The sequence below is a fragment of the Salmo trutta genome, chromosome 28 (assembly GCF_901001165.1).
Source record: "Salmo trutta chromosome 28, fSalTru1.1, whole genome shotgun sequence".
NCBI classification, from domain to species: domain Eukaryota; kingdom Metazoa; phylum Chordata; class Actinopteri; order Salmoniformes; family Salmonidae; genus Salmo; species Salmo trutta.
The window spans coordinates 29,253,506-29,279,343 of record NC_042984.1 but is presented as its reverse complement, the minus strand read 5'-3'; the positions used below and the strand labels follow the sequence as shown (position 1 = coordinate 29,279,343).

The 25,838-nt window shown below is 43.9% G+C and overlaps 1 protein-coding gene across 5 annotated transcripts in view; it reads left to right on the top strand.

The window, feature by feature from the left end:
- Positions 1–747: 747 nt before the first annotated feature.
- sulf2b (sulfatase 2b) overlaps positions 748–25,838 on the top strand; it is a 172,903-nt gene continuing 147,812 nt past the window's right edge. For 4 of the 5 annotated variants that reach the window (XM_029719510.1, XM_029719511.1, XM_029719506.1 and 1 more), the window contains exon 1: positions 748–1,215. The gene's annotated coding sequence lies outside the window, so the exon portion shown is untranslated. Of the gene's footprint in view, positions 1,216–25,201; positions 25,306–25,838 lie in introns of those variants that run through there. The other variant, XM_029719507.1, reaches the window with a different exon arrangement.

Sequence of the window (25,838 nt, the reverse complement as noted above, 5' to 3'; positions counted from 1 at the left end):
TCCCAGGAGCTTCCCAAAATTGAAAATATTTTTGGCCCATCTTCAGTGTGACTTTCTCTTGAGTTTATTTATTTCCTTTCTGTGTTTATTTCTACTGCATAGCCTCTTGGAGTGTTTGGGTGTGTTTGTCAGTCTGTGTATCTGAATGTTTTAGTTTTGTGTATCTGTGTGTGAAACAAGTGTTTGTGTTTATGTGTCCTTGGTGTAGGGGAGTAATTGCAGATCTCTGTCTGTCTGTGCTATAGTTTTACGGTGTAACATTGCACCCCTGTTCCTCCTTTCCCCTCTCTCTGTCCTCTATTGGCTTACACAGGCCATTAAGCCCAAATCGTACCAGCCACATGAATACCCATGAATACAGAGGATCTGAGCCAAGCTCTCCATTTCACCCCCACCTCTCATAAAATGTGCTCCTGTTCCCTTTCTTTCCCTCCCTCCACTCACTCCACTTCTCACTTATAAACTTGTCCCTTTTCCCTCATTCATTTACTTCCTTCTTTCTCTTGTTTTGTCTCTGTCTCTGTCCCACCTCCCCCTGTCTCTATACTTTATCTTTTTCAGTTTCTCTGCTCTCTCTCTCTCCTTCTCTCCATTTCTCTGGCTCCGCCTGCCTCACCAAGGGAAAGTGTTCTGTTTTCAGATTGGGCACAGGAAGGCAGTACAGCCCTCTCCCTATTCACTTCCCCCTCCTCCCTTGCCCTCCCTCCCTCCCTTCTCTCTCTCTCTCTCTCTGAGTAAAGCAAAGAGGCAGGCATGTTTCAACAGATGGCTAGGGCTGTCCTGATTCAGCCACGACTCCACACCGCTGTTGGTTCACTGAGAACTCTGTGAGCGAGCTAGAGAGGGAGAGGGAGAAATGTAACTTTGGAGAGAGGGATTTCTTTTTTCTTAATTTGAAACTCCCCCTCCCCTTTCCCTCCTCGTTTCTCTGTGTCTATATCAGTGTTTTTTTTCTCATTCTCCGTACATCTGAGAGGGTGGTCAGTCAGCCTGTCAGGCAGCTAGCGAGAGAGAGAGGGGAGCAGAGTGAGAGTAAAACAGAGCAGAAAAAGGACAGAGGACAGACAAGAGATGGGAAGTGCATGGTGATGTGTGACTGATTACCCAGCCCAGAGCAGTGCCCCCTCCTCCAGCAGCTCTACTGGGGCAGTACCCTGGGACAGCACCTGCTTCCCTGACAGACATACACACGCTCAGGACCTGCATCTGTGTGAGGTACAGTGGCTTGCCCTACTTTTCACTTTGCTTTCACTCTCTCTTTTTTCTGCACTTGCTCCTGCTGGCTGCGCTGATGTAACTGGGCTCTGGGAATTCTAAGGAGGTAGTGTAGCGCAACACAGCTAACCCTCTATGGCTACAATTACCACCCCCACACCCCCCACCCCCCATTTGTGTCTCTCTGTCTTAAAGGAGCCAGGTTGTTTGTGCTTCATGCTGTCAGTTATTTTCTGGTAAGGTGCATCCTGTTGAGTTTCTTCTAGTTTTTGCTTATCTCTTTGCTACCTTGCTGATGAGCACGTGGGAGCTTGCATTTGTTGAGGAGCAGTGTTACTAGGGGAAAGGGAGGGACGGTGTTACACCCTGTTCCCCTGCCTGTAGCCTACAGGCTGTCACTCACTATATGCATCAGGTACTGGTTCCCTGTTGAGCAACTCTACAATGGGCTGTGATAGAGGAACACTGTTAATGTTACTTGGATAGTTGAAAGCATATAAATCATTGTTTTTCAAACGGGAACTTTGATAAAGTGGAGATACTTTCCACTTGGAACAGTATGGGAATGTGAAGTGACTAATTTTATTGTTTTGGTTTTATCCCACTGTTGAAAAAGTATGAAAATATGATTTGTAATTGCCGGGGGGCCCCTTCATTCTGACTGCAACTTTCACCTAACAGTGTAATTATTAAATGTCATATATGCTTTTGCAAAAATAACCATTTGGTTGTGTTTATGAAGGCCTTGGTAAAATTAATACTATTTTTACTGTATTTAAAATAACAATAGCATTTTCATTAGTATGTTACTGTAGGATATACAGTGCATTTCGGAAAGTAGTCAGACCACTTCCCTTTCACCACATTTTGTTACATTACAGACTTATTCTAAAATGTATTACATCTTTTTTTCCCTCATCAATCTACACACAATACCCCAAAATGAAAAAGAAAAAACGTTTTTTTCAAATGTATTTTAGCAAATGTATTAGAAATAAAAAAAACTGTCACATTTACACAAGTATTCAGACCCTTTACTCAGTAAATGTGATATTTCCGTTTTTATTTGTAGTACATTTGCTAAAATTTCTAAACCTGAAATATCACATTTACAAGTATTCAGTATTCAAGTATTAAGTATTCAGACCCTTTACTCAGTACTTTATTGAAGCACCTGTGGCAGCAATTACAGCCTCGAGTCTTCTTGGGTATGATGCCACCAGCTTGGATCACCTGTATTTGGGGAGTTTCTCCCATTCTTCTCTGCAGATCCTCTCAAGCTCTGTCAGGTTGGATGGGGCGTGTCACTGCACAGTTATTTTCAGGTCTCAGAGATGTTTGATCAAGTTCAAGTCTGGGCTCTGGCTGGGCCAGTCAAGGACATTCAGAGACTTGTCCCGAAGCCACTCCTACGTTGTCTTGGCTGTGTGCTTAGGGTTGTTGTCCTGTTGGAAGTTGAACCTTCGCCCCAGTCTGAGGTGCTGAGCTCTCTGGAGCAGGTTTTCATCATGATATCTCTGTACTTTGCTCCGTTCATCTTTCCCTCAATCCTGACTGGTCTCCCAGTCCCTGCCGCTGAAAACATCCCCACAGCATGATGCTGTCACCACCATGCTTCACCGTAGAAATGGTGCCAGGTTTCCTCTTTGGCATTAAGGCCAAAGAGTTCAATATTGGTTTCATCAGGCCACAGAATCTGTTTTAGATGGTCTGAGAGTCTTTAGGTGCCTTTTGGCAAACTTTACTGTGGAGTGGCTTCCATCTGGCCACTCTACCATAAAGGCCTGATTGGTGGAGTGCTGCAGAGATGTTTGTCCTTCTGGAAGGTTCTCCCATCTCCACAGAGGAACTCTGGAGGTCTGTCAGTGTGACATTTGGGTTCTTGGTCAACTCTCTGACCAAGGCCCTTCTACCCCAATTGCTTAGTTTGACCGGGCGGCCAGCTCTAGGTAGAGTCTTGGTGGTTCCAAACTTCTTCCATTTAAGAATGATGGAGGCCACTGTGTTCTTGGGGACCTTCAATGCTGTAGAAATGTTTTGGTACCCTTCCCCAGATCTCTGCCTCGACACAATCCTGTCTCGGAGCTCTATGGGCAATTCCTTCGACCTCATGGCTTGATTTTGCTCTGACATGCACTGTAAACATTGGAACTTTTATATAGACAGGTGTGTGCCTTTCAAAATCATGTCCAATCAATTTAATTTACCACAGGTGGAGTCCAATCAAGTTGTAGAAACATCTCAAGGATGATCAATGGAAATCTGTGAAATCTGTGAATGTATTGTAATGTTTTTAAATTGTATAAACTGCCTTCATTTTGCTGGACCCCAGGAAGAGTAGCTGCTGCCTTTAGCAGCAGCTAATGGGGATCCATAATAAATACAAATTGAAACTGGATGCACCTAAGGAAAAAAAATGTTAAGGTCTGAATACTTATCTAAATGAGCTATTTCTGTTTTGTAAAATTTGGAAAAACTTGTTTTCATTTTGTCATTATAGGGGATTGTGTGTAGATTGAGTAAAAATGAAATATAATACATTTTAGAATAAGGCTGTAACTTAACAAATTGTGGAAAAATTCAAGGGGTTGAGTACTTTCTGAATGTACTGTATGTATGTACAGTGTGTGTGTGTGGTTGGGGTCACTTAGAAATGTCCTTGTTTTTGAAAGAAAGCTATTTTTTTGTCCATTAAAATAACATCAAATTGATCAGAAATACAGTGTAGACATTGTTAATGTTGTAAATGACTGTTGTAGCTGGAAACGTCAGATTTTTTATGGAATATCTACATAGGCGAACAGAGGCCCATTATCAGCAACCATCACTCCTGTGTTCCAATGGCATGTTGTGTTAGCAAATCCAAGTTAATCCTTTTAAAAGGCTAATTGATCACTAGAAAACCCTTTCACAATTATGTTAGCACAGCTGAAAACTGTTGTTCTGATTAAAGAAGCAATACAACTAGCTTTCTTTAGACTAGTTGAGTATCTGGAGCATCAGCATTTGTGGGTTCGATTACAGGCTCAAAATGGCCAGAAACAAAGAACTTTCTTCTGAAACTAGTCAATCTATTCTTGTTCTGAGAAATGAAGGCTATGCTATTAATAGTCTATGTAGATATTCAATTAAGAATCAGCCGTTTCCAGCAACAATAGTCATTTACAACATTAACAATGTCTGCTCTGTATTTCTGATCAAATTGATGTTATTTTAAATGGACAAAAAATGTGCTTTTCAAAAACCAGAATTTCTAAGTGACCCCAAACTTTTGAACGGTAGTGTATGTGTGTGTGTATATATATATATATATATATATATATATCCACACACACACACACAAAAAAAACCAATATATATATATATATATATATATATATATATATATATATATACACACACACACATATACAGTACCAGCCAAAAGTTTGGACACACTGCCTCATTCAAGTGTTTTTCTTTATTTTACTATTTTCTACATTGTAGAATAATAGTGAAGACATCAAAACTATGAAATAACACATATGGAATCATGTAGTAAGCAAAAAAGTGTTAAACAAATCAAAATAAATTGAATATTTTAGATTGACTACCCTTTGCCTTCATGACAGATTGCACACTCTTGGCATTCTCTCAACCAGCTTCATGAGGTAGTTACCTGGAATGCCTGTGCCTTGCTAAAAGTTTCTTTGTGGAATCAATGCGTTGGAGCCAATCAGTTGTGTTGTGACAAGGTAGGGGTGGTATACAGAAGGTAGCCCTATTTGGTAAAAGACCAAGTCCATATTATGGCAAGAACAGCTCAAATAAGCAAATAGAAACGACAGTCCATCATTACTTTAAGACATGAAGGTCAGTCAATCCAGAAAATGTCAAGAACGTTGAAAGTTTCTTCAAGTGCAGTCGCAAAAACCATTCAAGCCCTATGATGAAACTGGCTCTCATGAGGACCGCCACAGGAAAGGAAGACCCAGAGTTACCTTTGCTGCAGAGGATAAGTTTATTAGAGTTAACTGCACTTCAGATTGCAGCCCAAATAAATACTTCCCGATGTTCAAGTAACAGACACTTCTCAACATCAACTGTTCAGACGAGACTACGTGAATCAGGCCTTCATGGTCGAATTGCTGCAAAGAAACCACTATTAAATGACATCAATAAGAAGAAGAGATTTGCTTTGGCCAAGAAACACGAGCAATGGACATTATACTGGTGGAAATCTGTCTTTTGAGATTTTTGGTTCCAACCACCATGTCTTTGTGAGACGCGGAGTTGGTGATTGGATTATCTCTGCATGTGTGGTTCCCACCCTGAAGCATGGAGGTGGAGGTGTGATGGTGCGCTTTGCTGGTGACACTGTCTGTAATTTATTTAGAATTCAAGGCACACTTAACCATCACAGCATTCTCAAGCGATAAGCCATGCAATCTGGTTTGTGATCTGGTTTGTTTTTCAACAGGACAATGACCTAACACACCTCCAGGCTGTGTAAGGGCTATTTGACCAAGAAGGAGAGTGATGGAGTGCTGCATCTGATGACCTGGCCTACAAAATCACCCAACCTCAACCCAAATGAAATGGTTTGGGATGAGTTGGACCGCAGAGTGAAGGAAAAGTAGCCAACAAGTGCTCAGCATGTGTGGGAACTTCTTCAAGGCTGTTGGAAAAGCATTCCTCATGAAGCTGGTTGAGAGAATGCCAAGAGTGTACAAAGCTGTCATCAAGGCTAAGGGTGGCTATTTTGAACAATCTCAAGTATAAAATATATTTTGATTTGTTTAACACTTTTCTGGTTTCTACATGATTCCATATGTGTTATGTCATAGTTTTGATGTCTTCACTATTATTCACTATTGGGGCGGGAATCTTAAAACCAGTCAGTATCTGGTGTGACCACCAGATCCTTCACATGGAGTTGATCAGGTTGTTGACTGTGGTTTGTGGAATGTTGTCCCACTCCTCTTCAACGGCTGTCCAAAGTTGAGGGATATTGGCGGGAACTGGAACACGCTGCCGTACGTGGTCGATCCAGAGCATCCCAAACATGCTCAATGAGTGACATGTCTGGTGAGAATACAGGCCATGGAAGAACTGGGATTTTTTTTTAGAGTTCACAAATTATGTACAGATCCTTGCGACATGGGGCCATGCATTATCATACTGAACATGAGGTGATGGAGGCGGATGAATGCCATGACAATGGGAGTCAGGATCACATCACGGTATCCCTGTGCATTCAAATGGCCATTGATAAAATGCAATTGTGTTCGTTGTCCATAGCTTATGCCTGCCCATACCATAACCCCACCACCATCATTGGGCACTCTGTTCACAACGTTGATCAGCAAACCGCACACGACGACATACACGTGGTCTGCGGTTGTGAGACCAGTTGGGCGTACTGGTAAATTCTCTAAACCGACAGAGGCGTTTGCACTCTCCCTCAAAACGTGAGATATGTGTCATTGTGTTGCGTGACAAACTGCACATTTTAGAGTGGCCTTTGATTGTGTAATGATCATGCTGTTTAATCAGATTCTTGATATGCCACACATGTTATGTGGATGGATTATCTTGGCAAAGGAGAAATGCTCACTAACAGGGATCTAAACACATGCTTTTTGTGCATACGGAACATTTCTGAGATCTTTTATTTCAGCTCATGAAACATGGGACCAACACTTTACATGTTGCGTTTATATTTTTGTTATGTGTATGTGATGGGATTTATTGACAAGTCAGAAAATACTTGTCACATTTGTCGTAAGGACGGGACCAAAGCGCAGCGGGAATGTGTATACTCATCTTCTTTATTGTGAAGAAAAACAAAATAAACACTTATCAAAAAACAACGACGAAAAACAGTCCTGTAAGGCACACAGCTTACATACGGAACAACTACCCACCTGTTACGAATCCCTTTGGCCCAGCAGTCTAGGGGGGGATGGATACGAGACCCGTAACATAAATCATGCAAATTATAATAGTGATAAAGAACAGTGAGAACCAAAAACCACAGACCACTGAAATCTACCGTCAAACTCAAAAGGTTTATTTTAAACACACGGTAAAGGGGTGTGAGAAAAGGGGCTGAGCTGGACCCAAGCAAAGAAACAATAAGCAAAAACACCCCTAAGCTAGACTAGCCTATTTCCACAACAGCTAGCTAACTAACCAAAAATACAGTGGGTGGTCCACCCAGTTCTAACTAGAGTATTTAGACAAAGTATTCCTATGGGTAATGTATGCCCATGGGCGACTTGTCTTAGTATCCCCTTTTCCCACCAAACAAACAAACAGTCAACACTAACAAAATAATACTCACAGGTGGGATGGACAAAGTGACATGAAGTTGCAAAACAAAATAGATCAACACAGAGACATATAGATAGATAGATAGATAGATAGATAGATAGATAGATAGATAGATAGATAGATAGATAGATAGATAGATAGATAGATAGATAGATAGATAGATAGATAGATAGATAGATAGATAGATAGATAGATAGATAGAGCTGGGGACAGCGAGAGAGTGATTGAGAGAATGAACACAAAGATTGATCTGGGGAGAAAACAACTGACTGGGTTTTTAAACCAAGGGAAATGGGCTGTGATTGGTTGAGGGAAAAGGAACAGGTGTCTTCAGATTGGGGGAATGATGATTGTCACCTGTGAGGGGAGAAGGAGAGAAAATAAATACAAATACAGGATACACACAGGATACCTGTATCCGTAACACCACCAAAAACCCATGGAACAGCTGCCTCCAATTGAAGGTCAACACAATAAACTAAACATAGAAATAGAAAAACTAGAACGAACATAGAAATATACTAACATAGAACATTAACCAAAAAACCCAGAAACACATAAAACAAACACCCCCTGCCACGCCCTGACCAAACTACAATAACAAACAACCCCTTTTACTGGTCAGGACGTGACAATACTTTTTTTTCAAAGTAAATAGAAAGAAATATGATTTCTATTATTTTTATTTATGACTTCGGTGACAAATGGACCAAGTAACAGGAGTGTTTGTACAGTTTTTCTGCTATTGCCTTGTTTTCGATGTTTAGTCGACCGTGTGCTGTGTTGACTTTGGAAGTCTGACAACTTTTGCTCAGGATGGGCCAGGTTTGCTCAAGTTGTGTTTGCTCTGTCTATTTACACTGGGTTTCTAGATTCACACAGATACATGGGCAGATGCGGCCAGCAGGGTGAGTGGCACGGGGTCCGAGGCTTACCTCAGCCGCTGGAATGCAAACATGCACGGAACCCAACTCTTTCAACATCTGGCTGCACCTGCCTGTCCAGTCAGTAACATACTGATGCTCTGCTCTGGCCGTCTGTGGTCACCGCAGCACAACCACTCAACAGCACTTCTCCCTCACTTCATTTCCTTATGTCTAGTGTATGGGTAGGATTGCTCTCCATGCGCTTTCCTGTATGGAAAGTTACATTCAGTCAAACAGTTCCAGTGAAGTTAGGGATTTCTTGTTCAATATGTTTTCATTCATTAAGTAGAGCATTGAAACATTCAAGATTTATTTTATATTTTCCTAGCCAATGATGGCCTGGTTTCTTTCCATCACTGCTTCCCTACCAAGATGATGGTCCATGCGCTCTGATAGTATTAGTCTGGCCATGAGGATGTTTTAGATGTAAGGCCCAGCCAGAGCAATACACCTCGACACTCATGAGGCTGAGGAGAGGAACAGAGAGAAAGAGAGAGGAAGGAACTGAGTGTGGGTTAGTGTGTGTGTGTACATGTGACATTTACTTATGAGGCACAGCCAGCTCTAAAGCGTGGAAAATCTGCAATAACGTTTTATTAAAACAAAAAGAAGGAGTCTTTGTGTTATGGTGGGAAGGGCATTGATCGGCCTTGGTCAACCACAAAACACAAAAAGGCATGGCCATTTAACACTGATAAGGTTTGAATGTTGATAGTGAACACAGAAGAAGGCAGTCTCAGTTCTGTAGGGTGAGAAACCAAACAAAGATAGCAGTCCAGGATTACAGTATGAGTGGTTATAGTATGTTACTTCAAATACCATGATATATCATAATGTCTGTAGTATAAGAGTCCTGCAGTGAAAATAAAAAAGTCCTAGATTTTTCTATTTCTCTAAAGGCTCCATTATATTTCCAGAGAATAAACCAGTCAAGTGGAAAGACGGCTTGTCATCAGTCTCGGACCCAAGGTTGCTTCCTCTATGACAGGTGTTTAACCTTTGAACCCATTACATTGTGAGAAGTTTGTTGCGGCATGAGGGTTTATTGATCCACAGACTCAGCTGATGTATGCACAATATAGCAACACACACGCGCGCGCGCGCACACAGCCACGCACAATCATGCACGCTGTGCACTTTTCTGTTCAAGCTCCATGAATCTGCCTACACCCGCCACCTGCTTCCCACATCAAAGAGCAATTACAGCATAACAACATTGACAACATTATTTTACCAGTAAGTTGGTATTTGTCCTCTCTGACTCTCTTTGTCTATAGTTTTTCTGTTATTCACCAGCTTGTGACTGTCTGCTTTGTTCCACTTGCTGCTCCAGTGGCTTCAGTGTACTCTGCATTGCTACATCAGATAGCTTACTCAACTAACATGAAGCATCCAGAGACTGCATTCGAATACGAGAGGAAATAGCATGGCACTGTGCACAAAGCATTTAGATAAAAGTCGTAACGCATCAGATAAAGTTTCTGCATGCGTTATTTGCTTAAAGCAATACTGTGTATGACTGTAGGCTTGTATCTACTATAAGGGCTTCCAGAATGTGGGTGTCTGGGTGTGTTTGTGTGGGATTGTGTGTGAACTCAGTGGAGCGCATGTGTTTCAACTAGACAGTCACGGGGAGCGCCGGGTGGGGGGGGGGGGGGGGGTGGGGTCTAGGGGCTACTTCTGGGAGAGGCCCTCTTCACTCAGCAGCCAGATTCTTTAGTGGGGTGGGTGATGTTCATGTCTTAGGCACTAGTGGTGTGCGGGTAAGCAGTTTGTTCACCTGCACCCGCCCGGATTGCTAATAACCCATCCGCAACCGCCCAACTAGATGTGAAAATCTGAGACCCGCACCCAACCCTAACACGCAAATATAGACAATGTTCTATAAGCTACAGTCAATGACTGAAGAATGATTTTTTTGACAGGGGGTGCAGGACTTTTTTTGTGTGCCTGATTTAGATATGTTTCTGCTTATAATTCGCGACATTTTGGTAGGTTATTTGTTAGTCAACTTGTCTATAATTAGAAACATGCAGCTTCTGTTCTGTCATTATATGATGCCCTAGAAAACTAAACAAACCCCTGGTCAACAGAATAATGTCATAGATCGATAGAATGAATGCTTCAATCTAGTTGACATCTGTAAAGTTTCTCTGTCATCTTTCGCGGAGCAAAGAGACTGGGGAGACATAGGGACTGGGGAGAAAATACAATAAAGCATAATGTCTAAATGACATCAGTTTGACCAGTTGTAAGAAAAAAGAAAGCTGTGAAAACGACCCAACGTGTTTCTGATAAGATGTCAGTTCAGCTTCGATGCATATTTCATGTGGTTGAAATACTATCAGCTTTCATTGTGCTTTTATGATGAAGACCGCACCTCTACAGATGGTATTTAACTGAGCATTGCATTCTCTCAAGATGCAGAAATAAATACATCATATTTCTCCACTCCTGTTCCCAAGTCCAAATTTTACTTATGTTTGGTGTATAATTTTACTGCAAGAAATGCTTAGTTATGCAGGAGCAATTATTAAGGCTATGTGAGAGGTTGTAGATCTACAGTCAGGGTCCAGATTTCAGTTTCCATTTAACTCAAAACAGTAGGCTGCATTTCCCTTGACGTGCCATCAAATCAAAGTTTATTTGTCACCTGCGCTGAATACAACATTGTCTGAATACAACACCTTACAGTGAAATGCTTACTTACAGGCTCTAACCAATAGTGCAAAAAAGGTATTAGGTGAGCAATAGGTAAGTAAAGAAATAAAAACAACAGTAAAAATACAGTGAAAAATAACAGTAGCGAGGCTATATACAGTAGCAGGCTATAAAAGTAGCGAGGCTACATACAGACACCGGTTAGTCGGGCTGATTGAGGTAGTATGTACATGTAGATATGGTTAAAGTGACTATGCATATATGATGAACAGAGAGTAGCAGTAGCGTAAAAGAGGGGTTGGAGGGTGGATGGTGGCGGGACACAATTCAGATAGCCCGGTTAGCCAATGTTCGGGAGCACTGGTTGGTCGGGCCAATTGAGGTAGTATGTATATGAATGTATAGTTAGAGTGACTATGCATATATGATAAACAGAGAGTAGCAGCAGCGTAAAAGAGGGGTTGGGGGGGGTCAGGGGCACACAGTGAAAATAGTCCAGGTAGCCATTTGATTACCTGTTCAGGAGTCTTATGGCTTGGGTGTAAAAACTGTTGAGAAGCCTTTTGGTCCTAGACTTGGCACTCCGGTACCGCTTGCCATGCGGTAGTAGAGAGTACAGTCTATGACTGGGGTGGCTGGGGTCTTTGACAATTTTTAGGGCCTTCCTCTGACACCGCCTGGTGTAGAGGTCCTGGATGGCAGGCAGCTTAGCCCCTTAGTAATGTACTGGGCCCTTCACTCTACCATCTGTAGTGCCTTGCAGTCGGAGGCCAAGCAGTTGCCGTACCAGGCAGTGATGCAACCAGTCAGGATGCTCTCGATGTTGCAGCTGTAGAACCTTTTTAGGATCTCAGGATCCATGTCAAATCTATTTAGTTTCCTGAGCGGGAATAGGCTTTGTCATGCCCTCTTCACAATTGTCTTGGTGTGTTTGGACCATTCTAGTTTGTTGGTGATGTGGACACCAAGGAACTTGAAACTCTCAACCTGCTCCACTACAGCCCCTCGATGAGAATGGGGGCGTGCTCGGTCCTCCTTTCCTGTAGTCCACAATCATCTCCTTAGTCTTGGTTACGTTGAGGGATAGGTTGTTATTCTGGCACCACCCGGCCAGGTCTCTGACCTCCTCCCTATAGGCTGTCTCGTCGTTGTCGGTGATCAGGCCTACCACTGTTGTGTCGTCTGCAAACTTAATGATGGTGTTGGAGTCGTGCCTAGCCATGCAGTCGTGGGTGAACAGGGAGTACAGGAGGGCACTGAGCATGCACCCCTGGGGGGCTCCAGTGTTGAGGATCAGTGTGGCAGATATGTTGCTACCTACCCTCACCACCTGGGGGCATCCCGTCAGGAAGTCCAGGATCCAGTTGCAGAGGGAGGTGTTTAGTCCCAGGATCCTTAGCTTAGTGATGAGCTTTGAGGGTACTGTGGTGTTGAATGCTGAGCTGTAGTCAATGAATAGCATTCTCACGTAGGTGTTCCTTTTGTCCAGGTGGGAAATGGCAGTGTGGAGTGCAATAGAGATTGCATCATCTGTGGATCTGTTTGGGCGGTATGCAAATCGGAGTGGGTCTAGGGTTTCTGGGATAATGGTGTAGATGTGAGCCATTACCAGCCTTTCAAAGCACTTCATGGCTACGGACGTGAGTGCTACGGGTCTGTAGTCATTTAGGCAGGTTGCCTTCTTGGGCACAGGGACTATGGTGGTCTGCTTGAAACATGTTGGTATTACAGACTCAATCAGGGACATGTTGAAAATGTCAGTGAAGACACCTGCCAGTTGGTCAGCACAAGCCCGGAGCACACATCCTGGTAATCCTTCTCGCCCCTCAAATAGGCCATAAATGCTTAGTTATGCTATTTGAAGTCCCGTCTTGTGACTGTCTAATTTGTACAGTGCTTCACAATCATCTTACATAACATAGCTGGCACTGCTATTATCTTCTTTTACCACTTCAACAAATCTTTTCCAAACATTACTTTTCTGGACCTCCCTTCTCTTTATTTTCGACTCTCCTTTCGCAGCTTTTCTCTTATTGAATTCAACTTCGACAATGTCCTTTTTGCCTCAGTGGATTAACGTAAACTTTTCTGCCCTTTCCCAAAAGCATTATTTGGCGATTGGCTGTGTATGCTATTTGGCCTACAGTTAAGCCCTAAAGCTTAGGTTTACGCACTAATACCAGATAGCCTACAAAAAAATTTAAGAAAAAACTATGTACCCTATATAAATTGCACAATAATTATACATTTATACATTTTTTAAAGCCACTCGCCCGCCCTTCAGCCACACAATGACCCTAAACCCACCTGCCCCGCGGATATAACCACGGGGACTGCAGGCTATGAGTCAACCCGCACATCACTATTATTCACGTTATTTCTTTGTGTTGAGGCCCAGCAAACATGCACTGGTGCACAAAGATACGCATTGATAAACTGACGCACACGATCAAACTCAAACATACAGTATACACACATACATGCAGGTGTGCACAAAGATACACACACACACTCGCAAATCATACATAATGTGAACAAACATGGATAAACACCCAGCATGGCTCGTACAGTCTGCTCATGGGTTGATGATTATCCTCTGATCCATTTAATCTTGTTCATGTTGCACCACCTCTTCATCGATCACTAACTCGCATCTGGGTTGATCCCCTGCCTTCTCAATTTTCATTCGATTTTCTTTGTCCACGTGTGTCAAAGCGACTGGATAAAATCTATATTGTCTGTTATTGGATTTAAAGTGAGCATGTTGAGCTGCTGTGGTGGAATTCAATTCACAAATCAAATCAAATTGTATTGGTTGCATACACATATTTAGCCGGTGTTATTGCCGTGTAGCGAAATGCTTGTTTTCCTAGCTCCAACAGTGCAGTAATATCTAACAATATACTACAATATACACAAATATAAAAAGTAAAGGAATGTAGTTTGGACACACCTATTCATTCCATGGATTTTATTTATTTGTACTATTCTCTACATTGTGGAATAATAGTGAAGACATCAACACTATGAAATAATACATATGGAATCATGTAGTGAGCAAAAAAGTGTTAAACAAATCAAAATATATTTTATATTTGAGATTCTTCAAAGTAGCCACCCTTTGCCTTGATGACAGCTTTGCACACTCTTGGCATTCTCTCAACCAGTTTCACCTGGAATGCTTTTCCAACAGTATTAAAGGAGTTCCCACATATGCTGAACACTTGTTGGCTGCTTTTTCTTCACTCTGCGGTCCAACTCATTCCAAACCCTCTCAATTGGGTTGAGGTCGGGTGATTGTGGAGGCCAGGTCATCTGATGCAGCACTCCATCACTCTCCTTCTTGGTCAAATAGCCCTTACACAGCCTGGAGGTGTGTTAGGTCGTTGTCCTGTTGAAAAACAAATGATAGTCCCTGTAAGCGCAAACCAGATGGGATTGCGTATCGCTGCAGAATGCTGTGATAGCCATGCTGGTTAAGTGTGCCTTGAATTCTAAATAAATCACCAACTATATATATATATATGAGAGAGAGAGAGAGAGAGAGAGAGAGAGAGAGAGAGAGAGAGAGAGAGAGAGAGAGAGAGAGAGAGAGAGAGAGAGAGAGAGAGAGAACCTAGCTGGCTGTATGGATGGGGACAGTATATCTGGAGAGAGCCATGATTCCGTGAAACAGAGTTGTTATAGTCCCTGATTTCTCTCTGGAAGGAGATCCTCGCCCTGAGCTCGTCTACTTTATTGTCCAGGGACTGAACATAAGCAAGTAATATACTCGGAACAGGTGGATGGTATGCATGCCTCCTGAGTCACACTAAAAATCCACTCCGAATAACTCTTCTCAGCTGTCGGCGTCTTGGAGCAGCCTCTGGGATAAGTGGAATTGCCTTGGGGGGTACGAACAAAAGATCCAATTCAGGAAAGTTGTAATTCTGGTTGAAATGCTGTTGAGTTACCATCGCTCTAATATCCAAAAGTTCTTGCCGGCTGTATGTAATAATGCAAAAAACTTTCTGAGCTAATAAAGTGACAAATAAAAAAATAAAAAATAACAAGTACTGCAAATTCGCTTAGGAGACAGGAACCAGGCGATCATGTTTATCGGCGCCATCTTATTCATTGGGAAATCCTGCACTAAAGGGAACAAACTCGGTCCTGGGGACCCCAAGAGGTGCACATTTTGTTTTTTTTCCCTAAGACTACACAGCAGCTTCAAATAATCAACTAATCATCAAGCTTTGATAATTTGAATCAGCTGTGTAGTGTTAGGGCAAAAGCCAAAACCTGCACCTTCCCCAGGGAAATGTTGCTTTAGTGAAATGAAAAATCCTTGTTGTTTGGGCCTATTCATCTATATTGAAGAATAATATCATATAAACGCAACACATTTTTCCATATATTCTTAATCGATTTTTAAAATATATATATATACATTTCAACTATATATATATATATATACTGCTCAAAAAAATAAAGGGAACACTTAAACAACACAATGTAACTCCAAGTCAATCACACTTCTGTGAAATCAAACTGTCCACTTAGGAAGCAACACTGATTGACAATAAATTTCACATGCTGTTGTGCAAATGGAATAGACAACAGGTGGAAATTATAGGCAATTAGCAAGACACCCCCAATAAAGGAGTGGTTGTGCAGGTGGTGACCACAGACCACTTCTCAGTTCCTATGCTTCCTGGCTGATGTTTTGGGCACTTTTGAATGCTGGCGGTGCTTTCACTCTAGTGGTAGCATGAGACGGAGTCTACAACTCACACAAGTGGCTCAGGTAGTGCAGCTCATCCAGGATAGCACATCAATGCGAGCTGTGGCAAGAAGGTTTGCTGTGTCTGTCAGCGTAGTGTCCAGAGCATGGAGGCACTACCAGGAGACAGGCCAGTACATCAGGAGACGTGGAGGAGGCCGTAGGAGGGCAACAACCCAGCAGCAGGACCGCTACCTCCGCCTGTGTGCAAGGAGGACCAGGAGGAGCACTGCCAGAGCCCTGCAAAATGACCTCCAGCAGGCCACAAATGTGCATGTATCTGCTCAAACGGTCAGAAACAGACTGCATAAGGGTGGTATGAGGGCCCGACGTCCACAGGTGGGGGTTGTGCTTACAGCCCAACACCGTGCAGGACGTTTGGCATTTGCCAGAGAACACCAAGATTGGCAAATTCGCCACTGGCGCCCTGTGCTCTTCACAGATGAAAGCAGGTTCACACTGAGCACATGTGACAGATGTGACAGAGTCTGGAGACGCCGTGGAGAACGTTCTGCTGACTGCAACATCCTCCAGCATGACCAGTTTGGCGGTGGGTCAGTCATGGTGTGGGGTGGCATTTCTTTGGGGGGCCGCACAGCCCTCCATGTGCTCGCCAGAGGTAGCCTGGCTGCCATTAGGTACCGAGATGAGATCCTCAGACCCCTTGTGAGACCATATGCTGGTGCGGTTGGCCCTGGGTTCCTCCTAATGCAAGACAATGCTAGACCTCATGTGGCTGGAGTGTGTCAGCAGTTCCTGCAAGAGGAAGGCATTGATGCTATGGACTGGCCCGCCCGTTCCCCAGACCTGAATCCAATTGAGCACATCTGGGACATCATGTCTCACTCCATCCACCAACACCACGTTGCACCACAGACTGTCCAGGAGTTGGCGGATGCTTTAGTCCAGGTCTTGGAGGAGATCCCTCAGGAGACCATCTGCCACCTCATCAGGAGCATGCCCAGGCGTTGTAGGGAGGTCATACAGGCACGTGGAGGCCACACACACTACTGAGCCTCATTTTGACTTGTTTTAAGGACATTACATCAGAGTTGGATCAGCCTGTAGTGTGGTTTTCCACTTTAATTTTGAGTGTGACTCCAAATCCAGACCTCCATGGGTTGATAAATTGGATTTGCATTGATTATTTTTGTGTGATTTTGTTGTCAGCACATTCAACTATGTAAAGAAAAAAGTATTTAATAAGATTATTTCATTCATTCAGATCTAGGATGTGTTATTTTAGTGTTCCCTTTATTTTTTTGAGCAGTGTATATACACACACAGTATATATATTATTATTATTATTATTATTTTTAGTTTTTAATTTTTTTAACCCCTCCACCACTCCCCCTCTTTGGAGGACAAATATCTTTGCTTTTTTACAGCTTTTTTGCTACATATACATGCATTTTCCATATATATTTTCCATATATATTTATATACATGGTACTTTTATATACAGTTGAAGTCGGAAGTTTACATACACTTAGGTTGGAATCATTAAAACTCGTTTTTCAACCACTCCACACATTTCTTGCTTACAAACTCTAGTTTTGGCAAGTCAGTTAGGACATCTACTTTGTGCATGACACAAGTGATTTTTCCAACAATTGTTTACGGACAGATTATTTCACTTATAATTCACTGTATCACAATTCCAGTGGGTCAGAAGTTTACATACACTAAGTTGACTGTGCCTTTAAACAGCTTGGAAAATTCCAGAAAATTATGTCATGGCTTTAGAAGCTTCTGATAGGCTAATTGACATAATTTGAGTCAATTGGAGGTGAACCTGTGGATGTATTTCAAGGCCTACCTTCAAACTCAGTGCCTCTTTGCTTGGCATCATGGGAAAATCAAAAGAAATCAGCCATGACCTCAGAAAAAAATTTGGAAACCTCCACAAGTCTGGTTCACCCTTGGGTGAAATTTCCAAACGCCTGAAGTTACCACGTTCATTTGTACAAACAATAGTACCCAAGTATAAACACCATGGGACCACGCAGATGTCAAACCGCTCAGGAAGGAGACGCGTTCTGTTTCCTAGAGATGAACGCACTTTGGTGCAAAAAGTGCAAATCAATCCCAGAACAACAGCAAAGGACCTTGTGAAGATGCTGGAGGAAACAGGTACAAAAGTATCTATATCCACAGTAAAACGAGTCCTATATCAACATAACCTGAAAGGCCGCTCAGCAAGGAAGAAGCCACTGCTCCAAAACCGCCATAAAAAAGCCGGACTACGGTTTGCAACTGCACATGGGGACAAAGATCGTACTTTTTGGAGAAATGTCCTCTGGTCTGATGAAACAAAAATAACTGATGAAACAAAAAGAACAAACAAAAAGAACAAAAAGACCTGTTCGGCCATAATGACCATCATTATGTTTGGAGGAAAAAGGGGGAGGCTTGCAAGCCGAAGAACACCATCCCAACCATGAAGCACAGCGGTGCTTTGCTGCAGGAGGGACTGGTGCGCTTCACAAAATAGATGGCATCATGAGGTAGGAAACTTATGTGGATATATTGAAGCAACATCTCAAGACATCAGTCAGGAAGTTAAAGATTGGTCGCAAATGGGTCTTCCAAATGGACAATGACGCCAAGCATAGTTCCAAAGTGGTGGCAAAATGGCTTAAGGACAACAAAGTCAAGGTATTGGAGAGGCCATCACAAAGCCCTGACCTCAATCCTATAGAAAATGTGTGGGCAGAACTGAAAAAGTGTGTGCAAGCAAGGAGGCCTACAAACCCGACTCAGTTACACCAGCTCTGTCAGGGGGAATGGGCCAAAATTCACCCAACTTATTGTGGGAAGCTTGTGTAAGGCTACATTTAACGTTTGACCCAAGTTAAACAATTTAAAGGCAATGCTACCAAATACTAATTGAGTGTATGTAAACATCTGACCCACTGGGAATATGATGAAAGAAATAAAAGCTGAAATAAATCATTCTCTCTACTGTTATTCTGACATTTCACATTCTTAAAATAAAGTGGTGATCCTAACTGACCTAAAACAGGGAATTTTTACTAGGCTTAAATGTCAGGAATGGTGAAAAACTGAGTTGAAATGTATGTGGCTAAGGTGTATGTAAACTTCCGACTTCAACTGTAAGCAGTCACATAACAATAATGTATTACCAAACATAAGCTCTTTAATCCTAAACATCTAAGCCACTCTCAGCGAATCCCACCTATCAACATAAACCACCCTTGCTTGGTTTCCATGTGCCATATTTTTTCAATTGTGCTATGTTTTACATAATTTTTAAAACGTTCTAATTGTATATTATCCACAGATAGTGAGCTAAAGATGAAAACCTTTCCTACAAGTATTATTATTTTTTTGACTATGGCTTTCCAAATCCCCCAACACTACTATTTTTAAGGTTCATTTTAAGTGCATGTTGTGATTTTTTAACCATTCCTGAACCTGAGACCAGAAACAAGCTACATAGGGGCAATACCATAATAAATGATCTATTGATTCTGTCTCTTCGCGGCAAAATCTACAGAGCTGAGATTGTTGTATGCCCCATACGCAACAAATTGTTGATAAAGTGTTGGTCCCATGTTGATCCCAGAAATGTTCCATATGCACAAAAAGCTTATTTCTCACACATTTTGTGCGCACATTTGAGCATTTCTCCTTTGCCAAGATAATCCATCTACCTGACAGGTGTGGCATATCAAGAAGCTGATTAAACAGCATGATTATTACACAGGTGGACCTTGTGCTGGAGACAATAAAAGGACACTCTAAAATGTGCAGTTTTGTTACACAACACAGTGCCACAGATGTCTCAAATTTTGAGGGACCGTGCTAATGGCATGCTGATTGCAGAAATGTCCACCATAGCTGTTGCCAGAGAATTTAATATTAATTTCTCTACCATAAGCCACCTCCAACATTGTTTTAGAGACTTAGGAAGTAAGTCCAACCAACCTCACAACCGCAGACCACGTGTAACCACGTCTGCCCAGGACCTCCACATCCAGCTTCTTCACCTGAGAGTATTTCTATCTGTAATAAATCCCTTTTGTGTGGAAAAACTCATTCTGACTGGCTGGGCCTGGCTCCCCAGTGGGTGGACCTGGCTCCCATGGCTGCACCCCTTCCCAGTCATGTGAAATCAATAGATTAGGGCCTAATTAATTTATTTCAATTGACTGATTTCCTTATGAACTATAACTCAGTAAAATCGTTGAAATTGCTGCATGTTGCATTTATATTTTTGTTCAGTATAGCATGGCTCTGGCCAAAAGTCCTTACTAAGTAAAAAATAGGGTGCCATTTTGGACAGAGCCGAAGCAGCAACAGCCGTGCATGGTACTGTTTACATTTGGTTGAGTAGAGGTGAGTCTGTCTGGGGGCTGCGTGGCTGTGAAGGAGATTGTTTGTTCTGTACCCCATGTTCAAGTCTCTGTTCACCCTCTAACTATTAGTACCAAGAAGGCAGGGGTTAAACTGTCTTTAACGCTTCCTGTGAAGGATTACTCTGTGTGAATGTCTAGGTGTAGAAAGTGTTTATGTTCCACCTGTGTGCCCGAAAGACTGTTGTGGTTTTGTGTGTGTGTGTGTGTGTGTGTGTGTGTGTGTGTGTGTGTGTGTGTGTGTGTGTGTGTGTGTGTGTGTGTGTGTGTGTGTGTGTGTCTGTGTCTGTGTCTGTGTCTGTGTGTGTGTGTGTGTGTGTGTGTGTGTACTGGCGTGTTTCATGCATGTGTGTTTCTTTGTCTGCGTTAGTGACTGGAGTGATCAACAGTATATGTGGGTTGAGTGGGGTTTGTTTCACTTTGTTGTGTAAAAGTGAAAAACATCCCTGTATCCCAGCCCAGCTGTGTTCCTCTCTAAGAACCCGGGATTAACGGAACCCACGGAACATCAGCGCGATATGTGGAATGCCCTGAACGTCCTGCGAAACCCTCTCCTCTCCTGATGTGAACTGGGACCTCACACCTGTCTGTAGTACACACACACACACACACACACACACACACACACACACACACACACACACACACACACACACACACACAAACGCAGAAGCATGCAAAGAATCACACTGTATAGACACCGATTTGTATATGAAGACAATCCTTTTATCTTTGGAGTTGTGCTATGGGGTGTGTCCTGGTTTTGATAACCCAGCTCCTTTGCGGAAGAGCTGAGCTCCTTGGAGGAAACACTGAAGGGAGTTAACCCTTTAACTCCTGTACGGTTCACACTCTACTCAAAGTAAGCAATGCTGAACACAGAGTGGTGTCACAGTGTCCTACTGCCGGTTCATTTTCTGTTTCCCGCTTAAACCAGCCTTGACTGTGCCCACTCGCCCTGTGGTGCCGAACCCCATGCAAAACACACACATATACACCCACAAAATATCACACACAGCGGGGCCAGAGTATGCAGACACAGAGGCCTCAGTGCTCTCATGTCGAGGGAACAGCGGCGCAGAAGGAGCTCAGCCAGCTAAAGCTAAAGCACTGTGAATATTTTGCCCGGCGGAGCAGGAGCACAGGCTGAGTGATGTAATCATGCCAGTCGTTAGTATCGGGTAGTTTGGCTTAGGAAAAGAAAACGGTGTACTGTAGAGGCAAGAGGAACAAGCACAGAATTGTTTATTTATTATAGAGAGGCAGAGAGTGGAGGGGCGAGAGAGAGAAATACGGACGAGAGAGAGAGTAGTGACAGGTGGTCTCACAATATGTCCCCAATACCCTCACCTCTGTCTACCTACATGCCCTCCCCTCTCAGCGCCATCTCATTCCCCCTCTCCTCCTCCCCCCTCCTCACCCTCTCCTCCCGTTCCTCACCCCTGCTGTGTCCCAAATGGGCCAGTCTGACTAACTAAGTCACTTTCCAGACCCACTTTCTCCCTGAGTCCTGCCTGCCGGATGCAATATTCATGTCGATGTCTACTCCCACTAGGGAGTTGGCTGTGTGTGTGTGTCGGTGCGTACGTGTGTCAGGCCAGGGGCAGTGGGGGAGCCACTCCTGACTGTGGGGCTGAGGGGGGAGACATAGTAATGGAGTAGGAGGACACCTGAAGCTTCTGTTTTGATGTTTTTTACCTCCATTATTTAAACTGTGCTGCTATGCCCGAACAGCCCCAACGCATCTGAGCCATGCTGAAACTGATGTGGGGATGTTGGGTGTTCTGATGTGGGGATGTTGGGTGTTCTGTAAAGTCCTGCCCCTGTTTATATCGCCCTCCTCCTCAGCCCACTCCCCCCTGGCCCCCCCTCCCTCTGGCCCGCGGTACTGAAGAGACTCACTCACACAGGAAGATCTACCAGGCCAATAGCTCTGAGAAATCCCTTCTAGAAACCTATTTTAAGGTTGTGAGTTATTGAACAGAAAGTCCAGAAGGTGCTCTGCCATTGTCATGTTTCCTACCTGGGAACAGGCTATCCAGAGATACCTGCTGCAGTTGTACACCTGGTACATTTGAAGTCCATGTATCTGGCTCTGTTAGCAGCAGTGAGAGTCATGGGGTAACACAAGGGACTAGTTGTTCCTTTGTGTACTGTGAGATGATGAGCTGGCAGCTGTTGTCTCAGTACGTGTGTGTGTGTGTGTGTGTGTGTGTGTGTGTGTGTGTGTGTGTGTGTGTGTGTGTGTGTGTGTGTGTGTGTGTGTGTGTGTGTGTGTGTGTGTGTGTGTGTGTGTGTGTGTGTGTGTGTGTGTTGTGGATGTTAGTGTTTCAGAGTGTCAGGTTGAATCTGTGTTCATTAGTCTTCCAGAGTGTCAGGTTGAATCTGTGTTCAGAATCCTTCCACTGTGCCAGTGTTGTAAACACGTTGCTGGTCTAGAGAGAGACCCGGGGTGAGAGGAGCAGCTCTTCACAACATAACTGCGACGTTCACACCTTACATGACATTACAAGGCAACAAGAGACGCTGTAACACTGTGTTAAAAGAGACCAACTACTCCGCACAGCGCAATAAAACGCTTAAAAACAGCTACTTCCTCTCCTGTCACACTTGTTTCCTCAACACTACTTCACAGAACTGAACTTGACTCTGCTTTAAACACAATCAAAGGATTCAATGGATTGTATTCCCTTTTTCCTCTCTTTCTTTCTTTCTCCCTGTGAGATGACCGAGCTGTTGAAGCGATGAGGGGGAGGAGAGGCGGAACAGATCGGGTTTGATCCGGATTTAAACTTCCGAAAAGGTTGACTTCCTGGATTTGTCTTGGAAAGCGCTTGGACATTGTTAGAGGCAAACAAAGTGTGGAGGGGAGCAGGGCGTTCTTAATTCACAGCCACTGTCGCTCCACAGAGGTATTGCAAGCATGGGTGTGGATATAACTGTGGGATTTCATACGTGCATATGTGTTTGTGTGCATGTGTCTTAGTGTGTGTGTGTGTGCACGTATTGCGTGTGTCGGAGTGTGTGTGAAGGTGTTCATGATGTCACCAGGGTGGGGGACCGTCCCTAGTTTGTCAGGGTGTTCAGAAGTGTGTTGCCACCACATCAGGAGGAGTGACAGAGAGAGCTCTTCTGGGAAACAGGCCCCCTTTTTATTGCTTGCTATGACTGTGACATGTGGCTGTAACTGTAAGTCGCTCAGGTAAGAGTGTCTGCTAAATGACTCGAATGTAATGTAAATGTGTCTGTCTGTGGGTGGGGACCGGGCAGCTGCAGGAGACAAGGCTCATGTGGTTCTGATACTGGGATGTGTCCTCTGACTGTTTACAACCATTTTAATATTTAGGCAACGGCCTAAGAAGGCTGTCATTAGTGTTTTACAGGTAGTCAGTCAGTGTTGAGCAATGGTCTTCGTTTAGTACAGTTTCTCCTGTTCCTGCTGTGCATATAGCTTTAGCATTGCTGGATGTGCTCAGTGGTGAGACTCATAACATGAGGCAATAAGCATTGTGACCTTTTATACACTGTTACATTTGTCACTGCATCTGTGGAAAATACAATGTAAGTACTGGGCGCTGTCATCATGTCAGATAAAATGTTTATCAATTCCTCCCCGGACTGATAAGTGATTCGATTGAGTGCTAAACCAGAGCACTTAACCACTCATGTTAAGACAAGCAGCAACGCTTGTGATTTCCAGTTCTTACTTCTTTGTTACTTTCACTTCTACAGTGTGTGTGTGTGTGTGTGTGTGTGTGTGTGTGTGTGTGTGTGTGTGTGTGTGTGTGTGTGTGTGTGTGTGTGTGTGTGTGTGTGTGTGTGTGTGTGTGTGTGCGTGTGTGTGTGTCCGTCCCATAGTGGGTAGCCTATATCTCTGGTTCTCTGGTTTTTCCGCCTCTCTCCTCTCTCTCTCACCCTCTCTCAGTATGGAACATGCCTCTGACCCTACAGAATGGTGCTTACTGTATTAGCAGGCCAAGATAAACAGCATGGCCCATCAGTCAGCATGCCCCCCCCCCAACCCTCCTCTGCCACCTCCATCCCCGGCCTCTCTCTCTCTCTCTCTCTCTCTCTCTCTCTCTCTCTCTCTCTCTCTCTCTCTCTCTCACAGAGGCAACTTTCACTGGGGGCCCAGGAATGTGCAGGCAGCTGAGTAATGCTGGGCCTTAGCCACCACCACCCCCCTAACACCCCATACACCTCTATCTGAGACCCATGCTACACCTTCACCTCTAGCAACTTCCCCCTCTCACTAACCCTAACCCTGTAAAGCTTCTATAAACCACTTGAAGCATTCATCCTCTGTTCCCTTACTGCTCGTATAGCAAATTCTCTCCACACCTCTAACCCCCACCTCCACCCCCTACGCCTGGGGGAGGGAGGGAGAGACTGGGAGAGAAGGAGGGAGTGGGAGAGAGAGATGACTTTGAGTACACAAATACCTCTCCCTCTCTAGCGTAAATCATTACGTACTCTTGGCACTCCTCTTGTTCAGCTCAACCTGACCTTGCTGCCATTATGCGGCTGTCTGTCTCTCTCTAGCATTGAGACTGCCTGTCTTGAGTGACGGCTGCTCACTGGCTTTAAGAGGGGCCTGTGGCTCTGCTCTGAGCCGCAACAGATCCATTCAGCCGGGAGAGGTTTATTGACGGATGGATGATATCCCATAGAAGTCTGCCTGGCTTGCCACCTCACCACCAGGCGCCTGCTGCCACCTCCGAGAGACACGCACCCAGATAAGGTGACAGGAAGTGGTAGCAGACGGGGAGGGGGGAGCGAGGGGTAGAGGGAGGAAACAGAGGGAGGGGAGAATCGCTGTGTCAAAAACATCACAAAGGGAGAGTGTAGAAAAGGGTAGAGAGAGAGTGTGAAAGGAGAGAGAGTGGAAGGAGATAGAGAAAGATATGGGGGTAGAATGTTAAACTAGAGCGTTGGAGGGGGACAGGGGGGAGAGCAGAGTAGACCTGTCCATGCTGCAGTGTGTGTGAGGGAATCAGAGTGCCAGGTGAATCCCAGACAGCACAGCGCTCTAACTATCTACCACCAGGTAAAGCCGCTCAAGCACTCATTTCACGCTCCACTGAGATCCACCTTCTCTTCCCTCCCCTCCCCTCCCGCCTCCCCCTCGTTCACTTTCTATTGCTTAGCCACTCTTTCTCCTCTCTCGATCCTTTCTTGCGCTCTGAATGTGTCATCTTACTGTGTTCTTGCACCTACACTGCTCATCTTCCCACTCTCACACCGCACACGCTTTACTTGACGTGCGCACGCATGTACGCACACACACACACACATAGGAGTTGTCACGCTAAACTTGAATAAATGATGACAAACGGGGAATCAGCTCATGTATATTTCATTGGGGGGCCAGAGGGGTTGGGGTTGTGTGTGTCGGGGGTATGAGGGCATCGCTGTCCCTCTGGCATCATGCTGGGCTTTGCGTGTTGTTGGTACCAGCAGTCAGTCACACTTAAGGCGTTCCTCATGCTTCCCAGAAACAGTTTGGAAGAGTTTGTGCATGTATTATGACCATATTTTGTGACGTTTTTGTTCGATATGGACTTCCGTGAGGGTTTTTCG